This window comes from Anser cygnoides, chromosome 15, assembly GCF_040182565.1.
Source record: "Anser cygnoides isolate HZ-2024a breed goose chromosome 15, Taihu_goose_T2T_genome, whole genome shotgun sequence".
NCBI lineage: Eukaryota > Metazoa > Chordata > Aves > Anseriformes > Anatidae > Anser > Anser cygnoides.
Window position 1 is genome coordinate 9,702,919 of NC_089887.1, and position 19,323 is coordinate 9,722,241.

At 42.1% G+C, this 19,323-nt stretch overlaps 1 protein-coding gene and 1 long non-coding RNA gene across 3 annotated transcripts in view; one reads left to right on the top strand and one right to left on the bottom strand.

Moving 5' to 3' along the window:
• LOC106033457 (uncharacterized) overlaps window positions 1-19,323 on the bottom strand; it is a 321,304-nt gene that overhangs the window by 280,382 nt on the left and 21,599 nt on the right. The window contains exon 4 of the mRNA XM_066977945.1: window positions 14,656-14,762. The gene's annotated coding sequence lies outside the window, so the exon portion shown is untranslated. The remainder of the gene's footprint in view (window positions 1-14,655; window positions 14,763-19,323) is intronic.
• On the top strand, window positions 2,029-13,908 carry LOC125182739 (uncharacterized). Of its 2 annotated transcripts, XR_007163168.2 has the most exons (5): window positions 2,029-2,167; window positions 3,561-3,796; window positions 8,150-8,326; window positions 13,131-13,335; window positions 13,724-13,908. It is a non-coding gene; the product is annotated as an uncharacterized lncRNA (long non-coding RNA). The 2 variants fall into 2 exon arrangements; XR_007163167.2 differs by lacking the exon at window positions 13,131-13,335 and having other exon boundaries at window positions 13,724-13,891.

Below are 19,323 nucleotides of genomic sequence, written 5' to 3' on the forward strand. Positions count from 1 at the left end.
CTAGGCTGGCCCCTCTAAGGAAAAGGCTGCAGTAAAAGCCACCCTAAGGTAGCAAAGTTCCGTATAGGGCGTGTTAGGTTGATGCCACTGCACTAGCTATGATCCAAGTTGCATTTCCAAGCAGTGAAAAAGTTGAGATCATGCTGATATTACATCATTTTGGCAGATGGGCTCCTGAGCACATACTGTCTTGTAATTTGGCCACAAAAATACCCATAACAAATATTGTTTTGAAGAAACATTGCCAGTTAGTAAGCAAAGACTCACGGTAATGCACATTTGTTGGTAACCATTCGTTTGTTTTAACATATTTTCCAGCATCCACAGTATTTGGTAGTGGATTAGTAAAGAGATTGTTGTTTCTAAGAATGCTTCTGTAAGACAAGAAATCTTGGATTCAAATTCAGATGAGAGAAAAAAAACAAGTGTTTTGCACATTGTAAATGATGACTGCTATTTCCCTTCTAGCAAGGTTCTGCTAGAGTCTGGCAACAGTTCCAAGTGCATGTAAGTCACATATTCCTCTCTCAACCCAGAAAAAAAAATTAAAACAATAACCACAAACTATCAGAAACTCATCATGATTTCAACTAAGTAAAAACAAACAAAAAAACCAGTCTCAGGCATGTCTCCCGAAGACTTTAATCCAGAGCTGCTTAATTCAGAGCTCCTAGAATCAACACCACTCAGGCTGACTGCCAGTGTTGAAAACACTGCCAAGGCACCACAGACAAGACAAAAAATCACTGTCCTGTGTTATAGCAAAAACGGGAGGTGAAAAACTACCTGGTGAAACATGGAACCTTCTTTCTGCTGGAGGTTCTGTCTGAGATGCTGTTCTATGTGGCAGCAGCATCACCAGTACAAGTAATTTACGTGCTACAGTGACGGTAAACATACTAATTGTTGATTTTTCCATCACGCTATACCATTATTAAGTTAAAATAAGAAAGGGCAAAGGAAATGACTAAATGAATCTCAGTGGTCTGTGTGGCAAAGGTGAATCTGGGATGTGCATACGTACGTACATACCTGCAGCTACTGAAAGGTTGGGTGTGACCAAGAAGCACTGTAGTAGTAACGTCAAACTGATGCACCAACAAATCAGCTCACACAACATTTACAGACTGGAAATAGGCCAGAAAAATGCTAGGACACAGACCAGAGGGTTATCAAAAAAATAAATACATTATAAAATATTTTCTAACCCAAACATTTCATTGCTGATGAGAGGGAGAAATGTGTCTGAATATCACTACAAAGGACTCAGCTGCAGCCACTCAATGAAGCCATCCACAGAAGCCAGTCAACTGAAGCAAATTGATGAGTTGGAAGAGCAAAAGGGCAGAACAGCAAAGATCTGAGCTACAGAGCCCAGGCACCCAGCAGGGAAGGGTAAGGGATCAACAATGCAATTAAAAGTCTTCAGGCAGCAACGGAAATATTGACCAGGAAAGTTACAGTTCAAGTGAAGAGACAACAGGCAACTCCACAGAGAGGGGGGAGAAGCATTAAGGTCAACCTAGGCAGGATTTCAATCAAGAGGAGCAAGCTAACACCTGGTCAGAGGCTAGGAGGGCATGAAAATTAATCTGTGAATACTGCAAAGGAGTTAGCCTGCTGAAAGAGGAAAAGTCTGAGCCTTTTAAACTGGAATACCCAAAGAAAACACAACAGACAGCCTAAAGCAAAGAAAGTGACACACAGAATGAACACATTTTTAAGGCAGTGAGGTATTGAACTGTTCTGGGGAAAAAGGGTGGTAACATTTACTTGGGAAACTGGGACCAACCTGCAGAGATTTAATTAGGTTTGGTGCACATTCTTCTCTATTACAGGGAAGTTTTCAGTTTCTTGTGTAACGTATCCGTGTCCTTGGAAGCAACTATCTAGCAACAAGGGCAGGGCCAGGTACAATGGGGTCCCTTGTTCTGGAATGGAAGTGTCACAGGAAGGCAGCCAGGGCACTAACAGAGACATCTTCCCTCCAAGCAGAACCGATCCCAATAAAAGGAGACGAAGTGCAAGCCACTACTGAAAAAGAAGTTCCCTTCACTTCTGAAAGGACATCACAAGCACACAAAGCAACTATGTAGATGATGTCCCTCAAAAATGAAACAGCGATGGCATCTCAGGTGGTGGGTACAACACAGTAGCAGACGAGAAGGTACAGTAGACACACCAAACCAGTAAAGTGGCCTAACCCTAATTATTTTTAGATCTACAATTGATTGCTATTTACTACTTCAGATAAAGACAAAAAATATGAAGAGAACAGTGGAGACAGGATTTTATTCCCTCAGCAAGCACTGCTGACCCTGGATAGCAAGTGACTATCGCTCCCATATGGGAACCTGGTGTGGGTTGGCTCCCCCTCCACTGGGAAAGGAACCAGCCAGCACATTTGGGTCAGCCTCAGCAGAACTCATGTCTTGTTCAAACACCTTTCCAGAAAGGCTATTCAGTCCTGTTTCAGCAAAATGAGCAACAATATACCGGTACCCTAGACCTGGTGTCTCATGGACACAAATGTGTTTTCCTTCCTTTCTAATGTGAATTTGCATGACTTGAGCTTCATTTCCCTTCCTGTATTCATTTTGAGCACTCTTATGGTGTTTATCTGCACTCATTTACAGAGCTAAATGACCAGGATTTATCCCCAGAAAGGCCAGCTCATGTAAAAACTTAGACTGTACAGGGTGTGACAAAGACCCTGCTTTTTTGGTCTGTGTACCAAAGGACAGAATGGCTTTAAGAGTGGCCTGGTTAATTCCTCCTTGCAGGAGAGACAATGAGTTAGTGTCCAAAATCCACACTGCAGGAATAGCAGACTTCAATGTTCCAAATACCTAGGTTTTGTTTCACTGAATTAAAAACCCTTCAAGTAGCCCAGTTAAAAGGTGCAGATTACCATGTCAGTTAAACTTTATTTAGCGCTCCCCTAACTCACACATCAGTCCCAAACACTACTAGGAATGTTTTTATGTTACTTTGTAATCACTGACATTGATCAGGGAACCTAGACCAAACCAATGACACCCTACTGTCATCTGCCTTTGAGATCAGTCACTTTGTGCATTCCTAGTCCATACGCTTAAGAACCAAAACACTCTGCTTTTTAATCAGGTGTCTTTAAAAAGTTTACAGCAGTTAAATTAATGCAGTTATATTCAAACTTGCAATCTGAAAGCAAGCTCTGGGCTTGCCTAGGGTTATTTTCCTATAAAACCATGGAAGATGGACTTTAATTAAATTCTTCTACTTACAGAACAGGTATTTCCCAAGAGCTTTTAACTTTTGTGCATCTTCATTAAAAGTTATACAACTTCTAAAAATTCTGCTTATAACTGTTCTTTTTCTTGGAAACATAAAAGTCATAGCTTTTCCTACCCGCTACATGAGGACTCTTTTCCCTTCTGCTTTTATCTTCCCCTACATGTCTTGAGTTTCTTTATTATTTTATTTTTAACTCCTTTTATACATCTAAGTTTACTTTAGCATTTTATTTATATTTATTACCTTTGATTTCCTACTTCCCTCACTAGCCTGTTGATTTGCAGTTGCCAGTTTCACTTCACCGTTGGATGGGGAAGGTCTTCTGGGTAACAAAGAGCCCTTTTGCCCTTCAACCACAGAACGGCACCCAAGATGATAAAGATGTGCACTGGTGGAATGGCAGGACAGACTGCTGCCTACAGCCTCTTGTTTCATGTAATACACCTTGTAATTTTGGAAAACATGACCTGTCAACACACCACCACTGTTCCAGCAGATGAAGGATGGAATTCAGCTAGAGGTAACACAGGTCTTCAAATACAGCTGCATTTAGTCAAGTTTCACATAATACAACTGGAGGTCAAAGAAAGAACTTGCTGTAAATTACTGAAAGAAGTTCTGAAATCACAATTGGCCAACAGCAGCATAAATGTAGATTAATGTCTGATTTATATAGACAAACACCCCTTTGTAGAGATTAGTTTGAAATCTGGATAAAAATCCATTACAATTTACATCAGTGCTCCAAGATGCATTGAAGTAAACAGTAGCCCTCTTCTCTTACAGAGCACAGATTTTTCAATCCAAACATTTTTCAATCCTGATGCTGACTCTGCAGCTGCGACCTGCCTGTCAGCCATGTTCTACTCCTATTGCTGATTACTTTGTCATCTGGGCCAGTCACATCTCAGTCACACCACTGATCAGTTCAACAGAGATGTGAAATAACTCACATTAAAGCCTCAGTATACAATTAGACTCCATTGTGAAGACAAATACAGTGGTCACAGAATTATTTAGGCATAACGCATTTAAAGCTGCCTACAAATAAGCAGTTCTAAGATAAGTGTCCCAGGAAGGGACATTACTTACCTTTGCAGGTAATTTACCTTTCCCTAGAGTAGCATCACTATCTGAGCTTTAGGAAAAAAATCCATAGGCTTTTTTTTTTTTAAATAGTATCACACCATGAATTAAATTTACAGACCAAAACATAGAGCTATTTTGAATAGATCTCTAAGCTTTTTTTCCTCTCCCAATCCCTTGCTTCCATGAAACACCTAAGTTTTCTCATACAGCTGTTGAGAGCTACATTATGCTGTTCACAGTATCCTAAGTAGACCCTGTGCCCTATCTAGAAACTGATGAAGGATTTAAAGAATAAGTTAATGAGTTTAATATTTACACTGAGCATTGAACTGACAACTCCAAGGGGACCCAAAAAAACTACTGAAAAGTAACAGAATGTGGCAGTAGCACATACAAATCATGCTCTTAGAGTTACCTTTGATAGTAAAAATGATAAGATAGATGCATCTAAAACTCCTGCAGCGCTAATGAACTATTTTTCAACTTATGTTGTCAAACCTGCAGGACTCACTCAGCATCATCCTGCAAGGACTATCCCCTATTGACAGGGCAGCTTCCACAGCTGCTGCACATCACCCAGACTGGCATTTCCACCTAACCCCCGAGCAGCCTCACACCTTGGCAGCCAGCTTGGCTTCTTTGCCATGGTCAAGTTATGAAGTGGCAGGAAAGCATCAGGCAGTCAGGACACACCACCCGGCCGTCTGCAGATAAAGCAGCACCAAGCTACAGACTCCCACCAGAAAGATGACACTACTGCTGACAGGTTTTATTCCTTTTCCCTGAAGACTTTTAGATTTTCCAGTTCCTTTCACCCACCTCTAAGAAGGTCACATTCTTAGGCATTAAGCACTTAAGTTTGTTGTAATGGTTGTAAAACATCATTCATTTGATCATTTTGTGTTGGGTGGATGATGGGTGGGGGCAGGCAAGGTTTAAAGCACAAACATCAGTTTAACATGTGAGGCCTGAAAGCATTTGAATCTTATGCCCACGGATACAGAACATGTATTTTGAGAACATCACTCCAAACCATCTTGTCCAGTATCTAGCCACTAGAAATAAGCACATCTAGGGCTTATCTGCAGCGCCAGTAAGAAGTATCGAAGGCAGACCCACAAAAGCAGAATACCTGAAAGAACAGAAGTTCTCTTTTTGAACAAGTCCAGTTACAACAACCACTTCTTTGGTCGTGCAAGCCCTTTTCGGGATATAGCTGACTCCAAAAGCAGAGCAGCACCAAGTTTTTCTTGCCGTCTGAGTCACCTCTGCTATGCCAGCATCAACACCTCTGATGTTACTCAGGATGTTCCCTCTAATTATCTGGAGATGTAGATCTGCATGAATAATTTATATATTGGGTTGGTAGTAGAACCAAAATATATATTAAAAATTCATTCAGTTCATGCAAAAAATAGAGTACCAAGGTGTTTTAAGGGAATACAAATCAAAAAAAAATAAATCCCTTTTTAGGTCACTCTCTAGCTTACCTCTGAAGGATCTTTTTTTGTACCGGGGACTGGAGGTTTAAGAACAGTGTAATTGAAAACATTTATTTCAAAGTTTTAACAACCAATGTTCCTGAACATTCTTTGCCACTTTCGGAATAATGCTAAGTCTGTATTTCCAGTCTCTCAAACTTTCTTCAGCCAAAGTTACCTCTTGTTGACAGAGATGAGCACTGAAAACACGTACCCAAGTTTAGTTTTCCACTCCTGTTTAAGAGAATCAAAGCATGAATTACCTGCACAGACCCCAAGGCTAGCAGGAGGTGCAGAAGTCAGCCCTTTAGGACCTGATGCACAGCCTGGGACGTGTGCCTTACCATCAGGTATAGGGAACAGGGTGACTGAGTCCTTCCTAATCATCACCCTGGATAATCTGTGACCATGCAACAGGCCTGAAGGTGCTTGGTCTCCACGTACCTCCATAAAGTAGGATTAAACTGCATCAATGCTGGGCTGTTTACTCAAGAGCATCTGTCTTATGAGGAAAGACTATGCGAGCTGGGCCCGTTCAGCCTAGGGAAGAGGAGATTGAGAGGGGATCTTAACCTCTACAAATACCTGAGGGGACAACGTAAAGAGGATGGGGCCAAACTCTTCTCAGTGGCAGCCAGTGATAGGACAAGGAGTAACAGGTATAAATTGAACACAGGAGGTTTCACTGCCATGAGGAAGAACTTCTTTACAGTTTGGGTGACAGAGCACTGCGACAGGCTGCCCAGAAAGGTTATGGAGTCTCCTTTGGAGATGCTCAAAACCCACCGGGACGCCATCCTGCATAACATGTTCTCGGTGATCCTACTTGAGCAAGGGGGTTGGATGAGATGATGTCTCAAGATCCCTTCCAACCTCAACCATTCTGTGAAAATAAGTATTTCAAGTCATACAGGGAACTCAGTAAAAGTGTTCCTGTGTACCCGTATTGCAGAGCTCCTAATTACTGCACAGCTTCATCTACTGCTGCACAACTAAGTTTATCTGCAGAGCCTTCACCAGTACCCAGTTTCAGTCTGAGCAATTTTAATTTTGGATACATGCATTTTCTTAAGGCATATGTTCCAGAAAGTGGTTAGGAAAATAATTAGCCTTCAAAGCATATAGTGCTCATATAGTGCTATACAGGGAAGATGTGTTCATTGTCTGTCCCCCTTACGTGGAGAATTAAATGTCCAGTGGTAAAAGGACAATTCTAACACCATGAACAGAAATATATTTTTGATACACAGGAAGGAGTGAAGATAGTTCAGTACTTCATGCCAACAGCTGTAGTTCAAGGATAAGAAAAAACAGTCTCCCTCTCCAGGTTCAGTATTAACACATCAGAACTGCCTATCAAATGGTCTTGATACTCTTTAGATCTTAAGTGTACATCTATTTATAAATAAAATAAATTATAACCATAAAACTTAAGAGATATGGGTCATTACACAAGAGTATAATTAAATCTGACTGGGTTCCTACAAGCTTCATAGAAGCCATGATAAAATCTTCTTGACTTGGATTAAAAATAAATTGCTGAGTAAATTAGATTTCCTGGTGTTTTATCTAATTAATCCACCTCTTAACTCAAATTGGCTGGCTTTTTAATTACCAGCTAATCTCACCCATATGATGAAGATTTTTTTCTGCTCATACCTTGTCTTTCAGTAATGCTCTGGTTTAAGTGGTTTGGGGTTTTGGTAGGTTTTTTTTGGTGGTGTTGGTTTTTCAGAGGGGTCTGACTTATTTGCTTGTTTGGGCATATTATTGAAAACCAAGACTTGGATGATGCAGGTTGAGAACTTAATTTATGTTGCACTCTTCTACTTTTACACAACACTGTATTGCACCACCATACAGCTGGGATGAAACTCCAGCACACCTAGAGGATAACAGGCAAACAAATGCCATTGCTCTGAAAAAAAAAATTAGGCCTCCCTAGGTTAAAGTTTCATGTAAGCATTTCTCAGTTTCCTCAAAGCAGTGCCAGAGGGTGACAGTATAAATGCAACCCACTTGAATTATTTCAAAAATACGAAGTGATCTTTGCTTCTCCTCCTCCCCCCCAGCCAAGTTGAAAGAACAGCCTTGAAAGTTGAAAGCAGCCTCAAAGGTTGTGTGATTTGACTGGCCCAAGAGGGAAAAAATAAACTCAAGCCATCAGAACATAAGCAAGCAGGAGTTCACTGGGGAAATCTCGAAAACTTAAAATCAGTGTAAAACGTGCCGGAATTATCTCAAGTCCCACAGGAATCTCAATCCAAATTCAGATAATACTTTGTGTGTCTTCGCTTTTACAGGACAGCCTCAAACTCACAGAAAGTGTTCTCCTGGTTCAAAATGGTGTCATTTTTCTACATCTGTTTGCTCTAAGAACCGTTGGTGCCAGCTTCCAGAAGGTAAAGACTCCTGTCTTTACCACTTTCCAGAGAAGATTATACACCTTGCATAATCCCAGAGGGAACTGCAGCCTCCAGGTAATCCCAGGAATGACAGTTTTTAATCTTGTTGCTAACACTCATCCAGCTTCTTTTAAAAAAGCATATTTATTCTTTATTCTTTCACCAAGACACACAAAATTCCAAGAAAAAAAATAGGACTAGAAGCCCATATACTTATTTACTCCTGCCTGTACACTGCTTTTACCTTGGAAGCCTTGACAAGCATTATTAAGCCAGCTAGCTCTCTCTACCTGTGTATTGGGTAGGCCAGTCTCCATCACTGGTTCTTTCCTCCTGGTCACCACCAGTCAACAGCTCTTCTGCGAGCCAGCCTCCACAACACTGCACAACCCCCCCTCAGCTCCCTTTTACCAAACCCAGGCAGTTTATATATTTTATATATTTATATATATATAAAGGCTGTTTTTCATGGATTTTCTCTGAGAAACAAAGCTGCCTGTCTAGCAGGCACTTGATTTGCCTATTGTTTCCATTCCTCCTTACAACACCTTCCACCCACTATTAATCTAAGCCTGCCTTTTAATTTGCTTGGAATTAGCTGTATATTCAGCCAAGTCCTCCTTTCCCTTTCACCTCTCCCCAGCCAAACCATACAAGGTAAACCTGTTGCCACCAGACATTGAGAAGGTCAAAAAAAGCACAAACGGTTTCAAGAGATGCGATGAATCCCTAGGGCTCGTGAAGGATGTGACTGACAGCATTCAGCCTGCAGCTCCCAACCAGGGAGTCACTACAATGCCAGCTCCTGGAAAGGGGCTGGGGAGCAGCCCCTCTGTGCCTCTTGGATGTTCCCCCTACCTCCCTTAATACCTATCCACTGTTGAAGACAATATCTGGCTAGAAGCACCTCTTATCTGATCACACAGATAAACCAAGTCGTGTATGTCATTCATCAATTCCTATCACCCCCTCTCTAGACACCAGATGTTTTAATCCTGCATTCGGTTTGATAAGGCAAAGAGGCTTTGTGCCAGGGAAATGGGACAGGGCTGAGCTCTGCCTCTCCTGCTTTCTGCAGTTCATAGGAAGCATCTCACTCCATCGTTTTATTATAATCACAGAAGCCTGAATTACTCAGAATTTGACCATTCTGGGTATATTAGAGATACAGGCCTTGTAGGACATCAGCAGTGCGACCCCACCAAGGAGAAGATAGGCTTGTTAAAGACTGCACATGTGATGATATCTGAAGAGAGACAGACCTTGCAGTACATTAAGAGCTTATTCTGCTAAACTCAAAGTGCTTTTTCTTCAGTTCTAAAATCATCACCGAAATGCACTGCACTTGTGCTTTAAACTCTGCCCTGTAGGTAACCATACCAATACACTTCCCAGATTTTTCTGATCTACAGTGCTAGCTAAAACCCCTACTGAATACAGTATTGCACTGCACCAGTAGCTAGATCAGACTGCATTGCTTATTCCTTGTCCCTGATGTACCACAGCACCACAGAGATCTTCCAGGTTACCTGTTTATTTTTTTTTATTATTATTAAAAATCCTCTGCATTATAACAAACAATATTGGCATCAATTGACATAACATAGCAGTTCTGGTGTTACGCGAGGAATTTTAAAAGCAGAACAGTTTTTTTTCCCCACTTGCTTTTACCATTTAAGCCTGAGATTTAACATAGAATGTTTAAACCAGCCAAAGCCTTAATTAAAAATAAATAAATAAATAAAACAAAACCAGCTATTTCAAAGAGCCATAGACCATGTTGTCTGAATACGACCCACCCCTAATCCTCAAATAACACCCACCTCTAATCCTCAAATACAGGTTCTAGAACTTCGGTCTGCTGGCTTCATGTGTTGTCAATACAAATCACAATACTTTTTCACGTTATATGTGAAGAAAGAGGGTGTGCTAAGCCAGTATATTCAGCATCTTTTTTTAAATAATGTATTTTGTCCTTGCAAAAAAACTGTTTTGTCACCAGAAGCTACATTCACAAAACTTTCATCCAAGTCAACTGCCATCTTTTTTCTTTCACAACGCTTCAACCAAAAGCCCCACCAAAAACCATAACTTCCTTAAACTACTTCAATTTTGGGGCTTCCTGGTCATCCAAGAATGCTTCCTAGCACAAGCTCCCCAGGCATTTCACATCCATGTTCCACACAACCAGAATTCATACATCCTTTACAGGATATGGCCACTTCTGCCAAGGTTGATCAGACTGTCATACTTCTCCAGCTTTCCTAACACCAAAGCAATAAACTGATTTCTGCAGACAACGGGTGTCCATTACACACTGCATGCTGGTCTCAAGGAGCTCTCTGCGCAGCCACCTCTGTCCTATGTGGCTGCAGATGGAGAGCAGCAGAGCATATTACCTGCTGTTAGCAGTGCATATTTACTGGGAAATCCGAACAGTACACAGTAAGAATCCCTCTCACACACTTTAAAAAATAAAATATAATGTGGCTTTACGCAAAACAAAAGATTCATAGCATCAGTGGAAAAATACATTGCTTGATGTCTTAATGAAGCATTTCAGCTGAACTGAATGGTATCATTTGGTAGTTGAACACCAGCACCTCACAAGGTGCCAATACACAGAGCAGCAAAGAGCTGTCTCCTGGTTATGTTACAGACCCTGTTCCTCTAAGACAGCTGCAAGGTACCACATGAATCCTGCGCATTTGGTGTCTCTTGTTGGCTATCTCAATCCAGGATGCCGTCTCTGAGATGATACCTGCCCTGCAGATGCCTATCAACACTGGCAGTCTTTTCTTCAAGGTCAGCTTTCGGGCAACAACCTGACTTAACAGTCCCTTTGTGTTGGGCCAACAGTTTGCCTTCAGCACAAACCCAAAGTGGGGGTTGCAGTCAGCCACCTGTTCTCTGAAGAGTTGCCCAAGGGTGTTGCAGGATAAAAGCAGCCCTTCCCCAAGTAGGAACAGAGGCAGAGCTACCGTGTAATGCCACCACAAAGTGGGGTGCAAACCAAGCCTGCATCCCACTCTTGGCCATATCCTGCTCAGACTCAAAACACCTGTGGCTGTTCTGTACTTACCTATCTGCTTGGTCTGAATAAGACAGTTCAGGCTCACAGCCTCTGACCTGTCCCTCTCCCCATCAGCAGAAGCAAGGTAGCAATGCTAGAGCAGCTCCTTTACAGAGCTGTGGGCACGGGGTGGAACCCACCCTTGAAGTCCTATAATCTCCAGGCTGGAGAGCCAGGAGGCAGCACAAGAGAGCTAGGCATTCTTTAGTCTAAAAATCCCATTGCATGAGACAAACACAGCCAAAGTTTGGCAAAAAAGAAAAGAACATGATTTAAGACAACCTCGAGATTGCCAGCAGCAGCAAAAAGTGAGGAGGCATCGTTTGTCATGCTCTAGAGCCTAGAAAACTTCATATGGGCTCATTTATCCTGGCAGTATCTCTGATGTCTAACAAGTCACCTCCTGAAAGGGCTAGAGTTATTTCACACCCATAAGCGCTCATCAGTAAGATCTGACATTAAAATTAAAATGCAGTAGTGTCAGTGTAAACAACATCTCAGAGTCAAAAAACAGATGGGGTAGTTTTTAGCTCAAGTGCCGTATAAAAGACAAGGATAGCATAAATAGAAAGAGACTGACAAGACAAAACCATGTTAACTACATTCCTACTTTACCTGAGGAGGCATTTTGACAGGATTAGGTAAAACAATCCAGTTTTCATGAGTCACCTTCGCTGCAGATTACGGCAGTATGCTCCATCTTATCTCTCTATCTTTTCCAGGCATTAACATTTCTATGTCAATCTCCACAGAGCCAGGAGGTGACAGTGAGGTAGATTTAGACATTTCATATATTTTCATAAGACTGTTGCAGGGAAAGATTAATCCAATGATGTACGGTCACCAAAGTTTGACACTGTATAGTATGCATCAGCAGTTGTGAATTAGATGCATGGTATTTCTGTTCAAGCAAAACCTTCAAAAGGCCTTAGGAATGATTTATTCCACTCAGCAGCCTACTTTCCACATTTTAGGTGCCAGAGCAATTTATAAGAGAGGAGAGGCTATGCACAGCTAGTAAATATTGATTTATAATGGTTAATTACAACCTGACCTATAATACGTTTATAACTGCAGGTATATATACAGTGATACTAAAAAGCATTACAGCAGTATTGATGCACACCCTGCCACGACTGTTTGTGGTGGACAACTGCTTCACATCCCATGCTGGGTAGGTCCCGTTTTGCCCATCACTGGCTCCCTGGCTGTCTAGTTACCTAATCAACTTGCTTGCTGAAGCCTCCGGAGCCCTCCCTCACTGCACTGCAAATCACTCCTCTCCATACAGCAGACAGAAGGATTGCTCAGTGCACAGCATTAGCACAACGTTGCTTCTCCTGTTCCTTCCTTCCAAACAACTCACTCCTTGAAAACATGTTGCCTATGCCTCTGATACCAAGAGAACTGGGTTTCCCCAGTCTGAGAGTAAATTGTTTTCAGTGTGTGTCTATGCTTTACTGTATTATTTTAAAGAAAACGTTCGATAGTTTCTGTTTTGGTGGCCACTCAGAAATGAGTCAACATCCCCAGACTGTGCCAAAAGACAAGTCTCAGTAATGCTGGGCTGCACAGGACAAAAACAAGTTTCATGCTGTTGGTGAGGTTTTAGGCAGAAGGCTGCACCCAGCCTGGGACACTACACCTCAACATGCATGTCCACTGGAGAGCTCAGAAAATAGCCAGCAGTTAATTCACTAACAAAAACAACGAGCAGTTCAGAAAACTTGATCTGCAAGGAAGACTGAATACACTGTCATAGTTTAACACAATTTTTTTTTTTTTAAATGTCTGAACCTCACGAAGTGTTTTTGTAAATGTGGCCAATTGAGGAGACAGCTATGAAACAGCCAGCTCAACTACAACGTAAAAGTCAAAATATTTGCTAAAATGTCATGCCCCCTGCAAAGACTGAATCCTTAGCATGTTGTTCAAGACTAGGCACTTCATCTTCTGGTGCAACTATATCTTCTGATGTGACAGCAAGCGTGAAGGAAATCTTATCTTGAAAGTAAGTCAAGAAATTCTTCCAGCCTCTCCATCTTGCAATTCACAATAACCATCTGTCACAGCACAGAGCTGTACACTGAGTGACTATAGCGTGCATTAATCAGAATGTATATTGTGAAGTGTTATGTTATACACAATAAAAACAAATTTAAAGTTTTCACTCAAAACTACCATGCTAAGACTCTTTCTAGATATTGCATGCAGCATGGCAGCTCCCAAAATTTGCTTAGATGAACCTGATCCTTAATACAGCAATGGAACTGAAATCCTAACAATGTTAAACTCTGCATTTTTGTTCCAAGGCCATTTTTAATATTTCCAAGTCTCTCTTCCACAGTTTACAAAGACAAGTTGATGTTTCTAACCAAAACTCACCTTTTTTTCTACAGGTGTACCTATTGCCTTCTGACAAGATGAAAATACTTTCTGTCAACTGCTTGTGACTTACAAAAAATTGAAATGAATGAATTAAAATAGTTTTCAGATATATTGACAAAACATCTCACAAGGTTTTTCACTTCCATTGATTCAGCATTTGCTGTCAAAAAGAAGCACTTTCTCTTCTGAAAACTGTAACTCTATTATGCCCAGTCAATGCAGCGGAGAAAATCTAGGGTGCAGAGAAAAAAAAAATCTGCTTTTTACAACTCATTCTCACTTCCTTCATTCTTGCATTCACCTGAGGGTGCACCAGTGACTCCAGGCTGACAAGTCAATGTGTTCGTTTGTCCAGCAAATTCCAGACCTTGCTGTAAATTACAGAATTGCTATCGCTCTCAGTACACTAGAAGTTATAGCCCACCACCTATAATTAGCCTGTGATTTGATATTCTCTGCTCAGGTGGATTTAAAAGGTTGAATTAAAAGCTCCTTCAGATCAGGACTAAGAAGTACCATGAAAGTTGCACAAAAATCTGTTCTCCATCTACACGCGGCACATCTTGTGCTAGCCAAACTCAATGCTAATAACTTGCTTGCATAAAGCACACAACTCTAACAAAACTAAACACTCTGGAAAGTGTTAAGGTACATACATCATTTTTCTCATCCTTAATGTTACATGGCTGCTAGCAGTGTTACAAAAGCAGAGCTCAGAAGCAAAAAAAAAAAAGTCACTTTCAGAAGTGATGTGTTACTTTAACACATGAACTTTGTGGTAACTGGAAGAGTGCCTGCTATTCTTCTGACCTCAGTGTGCAACTTCAGCGCAGCACCAGTCCAGACTCAAACTAGCAGTGCTCGCACAGGATTTACACAAAGGAAATTTTCATGTGCCTCATTCAGGAAAAACAGTGTATGTGTTTTTGCTAGTTCATCTTACCTCTCCATATGCACTCATGCAAAGTCGTCGCATAAAACCTGCTGGGTTCAGGTACGCTCTGTCCTGCCACCTGACTCCACTTCAATGAATGTACAATGTGTCACTGCCTGGAAAAACAGAATAAGGTACAGTAACGTCACATAAGGCCAACAGCAGCTGCAAGCAATACAGAAGACTGCTTTCCTTTAAAATAAGTTTTCTTTACCTGCATTGCCCCACCCAAGAGTGAGTTTGCACTTTTCAATGGCAGAAAGTTTTTACAATATTAGATGTTTTAATAAATTTGCACTTTAAAGCTTCTCCTAAGTGTTAAGGGGCTGCTTTGCAAAGACCTTCAGAAACTTAATCACAGATGAAAAAATACCCTGGATTTCCCCACCAGTAAACTAGAATTAACTCATTAACTCATGTTAAGAGACAGGAATTAATTAGCCTGAGAAGACTTTTTAAACCACAACAAAAGCCTGAGGAGAACATAAATCCCTAGCAAACAATTGATACCTCCAGCACAGTTTTTAATCCCTATTTTGCCAATAGGGATAATATGGCAGGGAAGCTGGAAGAAGCCTATTCCGATTTGTATACTTCAATATTACACACCTATGTTTACATACAGATAGCCACATAAGTCATCAGATATTCAAAAAGTAACACCATGCTCGAAGTATTTGGTATTGACAACGCAGACTTATCTGTTTAAAGTGGAGTTGTAGGAGTAATTCCTTGAGCTTCACTTCTGTGTTGCTTTCTGCATTTGGCAAACGTTTTTTTTGGGTTTTTTTTGTTTTTGTTTTTTGTTTTTTTTTTTAAATCACATCTCTAGATTATTCTCAACCCACATAAACCCTTCTCTGACAGTCACCATAATCATTTCCCCAGGACCTTTCTCCTCCATCATTACTCCATGCTGAATAGTCCCCTCAGCCATGAAGGACCCCAGCAAGCCTAAGGTAAGTTCGGATGTTTCCCTAGGCTGTGTCAGGGAGCACAACATACTCCTCGTGAATACAAGCTGCATGTCATGCATATTCCTTATGATGGTTTCACAAGGTAGGAGTTAAACCTCTCTAGGCTAGCAAACGTAGGTAGCTGGTTTCCCAGCTCAGACACTATTAAATAGTATAGACAGTTGTTAGTTTTTTTTTTTTATTATTATTATTAACCTTAAATAGAGATCAAACCTTTGACTAAATCACATCTGCGAACCACTTCAAGAGAAAAAATTGTGATTTTGAAGGACAAACTGCAGTGGATCAGGGATAAGGGATTAAAGAAGCTGTTTCATTAAGTAGTCTGTTGGTAGCTCGACCAGCTCCTACGCACAGAAGAGGTTTGCTGGGTGCCATCAGAGAACCCTCATGGTTTGCTGTGCACCACTGGAGGGCAGGGGCAGCAGCCAAACCACGCTCCTACACTTCAGGAATCCCAGCTGACACAAAGCACGGCAGCTTTACAAATGCACGCACTGCTCTATTTATTAAGGTTTACAGTAAGTATTTGCATGACTCAGTATCAGAGGGAAAGCACACAAATAACTCATAGCACTTCCGTAGGAAGTTATACCACAATAAATACCAACATCCTACTTCTCACTCCATCACAACTTCCCTGTCCCTTCTCTCTCCCCACACTGGAGAAGCATTGGCTGCAAGCCAGCCATTGAGGCTATTCCCACGTCACGTGTAAGTAACGGCAAACTGTGGTAGACTACACAAGCACGACAAAGCAGCATCTGAAAACACTGTGATTGGATGTAGTGATTAAACTAATTTTTCTTTGACTATCAGAGAAGTTGAAAGACAAGATACTCAGGAGTACACTTGAATATCCAACAGCCTTTCACTCAGTAACATAGCCTCTTCAATCTCTTTCCAGTGTTACAACAGCTGCCGAGCTTCCAGTACTCCAGCTTTCTGGTTTGCCTTTTGATTTCTTTTTAAGCAGAAGATAGCTAAAAATCTCCATTATTTAGAAAATGGTCAAGAGACACACCAGAAAACTAAAGAGCATAAAGTTTAACATTTGTTGCACAACAGATCTTAGAAACTGTCTTGAAATGTGCTGGGAGAACACCTCAAGATGCACAGTTGATTAACAACAGGATTGCTGGAGTTTCTGTGAACAAGCTGCTCTTTTAATGCATTTCCCCCGAAGTATTTAGGCTTTCAACAAGCAGCATAACTGTTCTCAGAGATGCATTGTTTCTGCCTAATTTTTAATGTGTTTCCATCACTAACGCACAGGGAGAACACGCAGTAAGGTGTTAGGGGTCTGTCTTGCACATGTGACCATCCCCCTGCAGGTCCTCCAGGAAACTGGAGCCAAGGGGTGAGATAGCACCTGGCCATTACGGACCCGTGGCCATTCATGATTAAGGCCACCAGCAGCTCTTTCACAGCAAGAAGGTGTCTTCACAAAATACTGGTTACTTATCTCTGCCAGTAAACGTAGCAGTCCACACTGCGTGCTTGGAAGCCTTTGTAGAGGATCAGTTCAGAGCCACGAATGATGGTATTTTGCAGAAAGATGATATGCTAAAGGGAGAATGTTAGAACACACAAAACCCATGCAAAACAAGCACTCTCTCCCCTAACACAAACCCTCCTGCCCCCAACACAAACCCAAAAAGCTTGCTGCACTGTGAGCAACAGAAGCAGTACAAAGCAAGCAGTTCTGTAGACAGCTTAGAAGTGCTATTTTGCCTGTTTGAGAAGCCTGACTGGCATGTGAGTATCTGTCAAGAACTCACAACTTTTATCTGAAATATGCTGAATGAATACATAGCCCCAGAGGTCACTGCCACTTCCCGATAAGCGAATCAAGCCCGGAGGATGGTTTGTCTGAAGCAGAGGCTGCACTGAGTAGGCAGGGCTTCTAAAGGAAAGCATCAGCAACATAAGCAGCAGTACTGAGGCTCAAATGAATTTATAGAGCACGTAACAGATGGCAAGTGGTTTCCCTCTGTCAGGCATCCTTTAGCATGTGTGGGAAGCATGGGGGCTTGTAGCAAGGGAGAAACTGGTGTCTGACATGCTCTGGTATAGACAGGATTGTGCCTGTCTGATACAGACTTCCAGCATTCAATTAAGTATTTCAGGTCAACGCCAACTCAAAGAAAATATTCAGCATTTGCAACAAATTAAGTGAGCTTCTCAGCGCCCTAACAAGTTACTAGGGCAATTGTCAGATAAGCGAAGTTCACTGCCATTGCTTTTAATGGAGGAAAAAGCTAATGAAATGCCCCCTCTATAAGGGTAAGCATCTTCAGGTGAAACTTCAGTGTTGAGCTATGCCCAGAAAAACCTACAGATCCTCAGGAATCTAATCTGAAGCACATCGCAAGGCTTGCTGGCTCTCAATTTAGTGTATTCATAGTTGAAAGGAAAAGCAACTTGAACCATGGCAACAGCAAAGTCTGGAAATTTGTCTGAAGTAAGGTCATCTATCCACTGCTACCTCCTGTAGGTAGCTGCCTATCAAGGCTCAGCTCTCACATGAGGCTCTGGTTAGACAAGGTGGGGACAGAGGGTAAGACAGGGACACCCCAAGTCACTGTGGGAATCCCTGTGGTGGGAAGACATTGTTCTGAACCAGAGTCAAAGCTGCCTGGGGCATCTAGAGACTGATTCAGCAGTCAGACTCTTCTGCCCCACGGCAAAGCAAGTATGAAGTTACCACCACCATTTTAGAGCTACTTCACACTTTCAGGGCCACATCAGCGACAAGTTGATCATCATGCCCCTGGTTTAATCCTAATTGGATTCCTTGGCAGATAGCACTACTCAGGAGCCAGAACTCACTGAAGTGCAATGCTCAGCAAGCCAGCTTCCCCCAACCAACCCACTACACCAGATGATGAACAGGGCAGAGAAAGGAGGCTGTTCTCCAAAGCGTCAGTGACTACAGAGGATGTAGCATGGTATCTCCTTAATGTGCTGCCATTAATGATCTCAAATAATCCTGAACTCTACAGGACAGTTTTGAAATAAAAGCACTGGGATGCACTAGCTAAAGCCTTTTAACCCTGTTCCACTGAGAAAGTGCTCTGCATGATTACAGAGCAAACTTTTATCTGATGCCATCATTTCCCTGAATCTCTGGTTTCAGCAGCATTGCCAGGTTACAGAGCTCCCAGCCTGCCCTGCCTCCCTCTGCTATTCTCTTCCTCCCCAGCTCACCCCCTCAAGAGGGGGACGATAATAAATAGAGGATAAGACACCATCCTGGCTGCCTTATCCTCTATTTACACTACAGATGTCCAGCTACCACACAATCAGAGGCTGCACCATGATTCTCACAACCGAAGTGATATGGGCTAGTGACACACGTAGAGAAGGGAGAAAGAAGAGGTTTTAGAAGACCCATCAGTCCCCGCGGCTGGCCTCGAGCTGTGAGGACAGAGCAGGAGCACCCTGTGCCAGCACAGCATGGTTACTGCATGCTAAGGGCTGTTCACAGGTGCCTGGGAACATCTGCTTCAAGGAACATGCAATGCACTCACAGGCCTCGTTTAAGATTTGTTGACATGGATTAACATCTCCTGCAGCGGCTGGGCTTGGCAGGCAGGGAAATGGCCATGGAGCACCTGCTACAGAGGGTCAGGAGCAGCCTCTGCATCCCCCAGCACAGCGCCTGGGCTTCCTCCTCTCTGCTGCAGGCAGGCTCGGG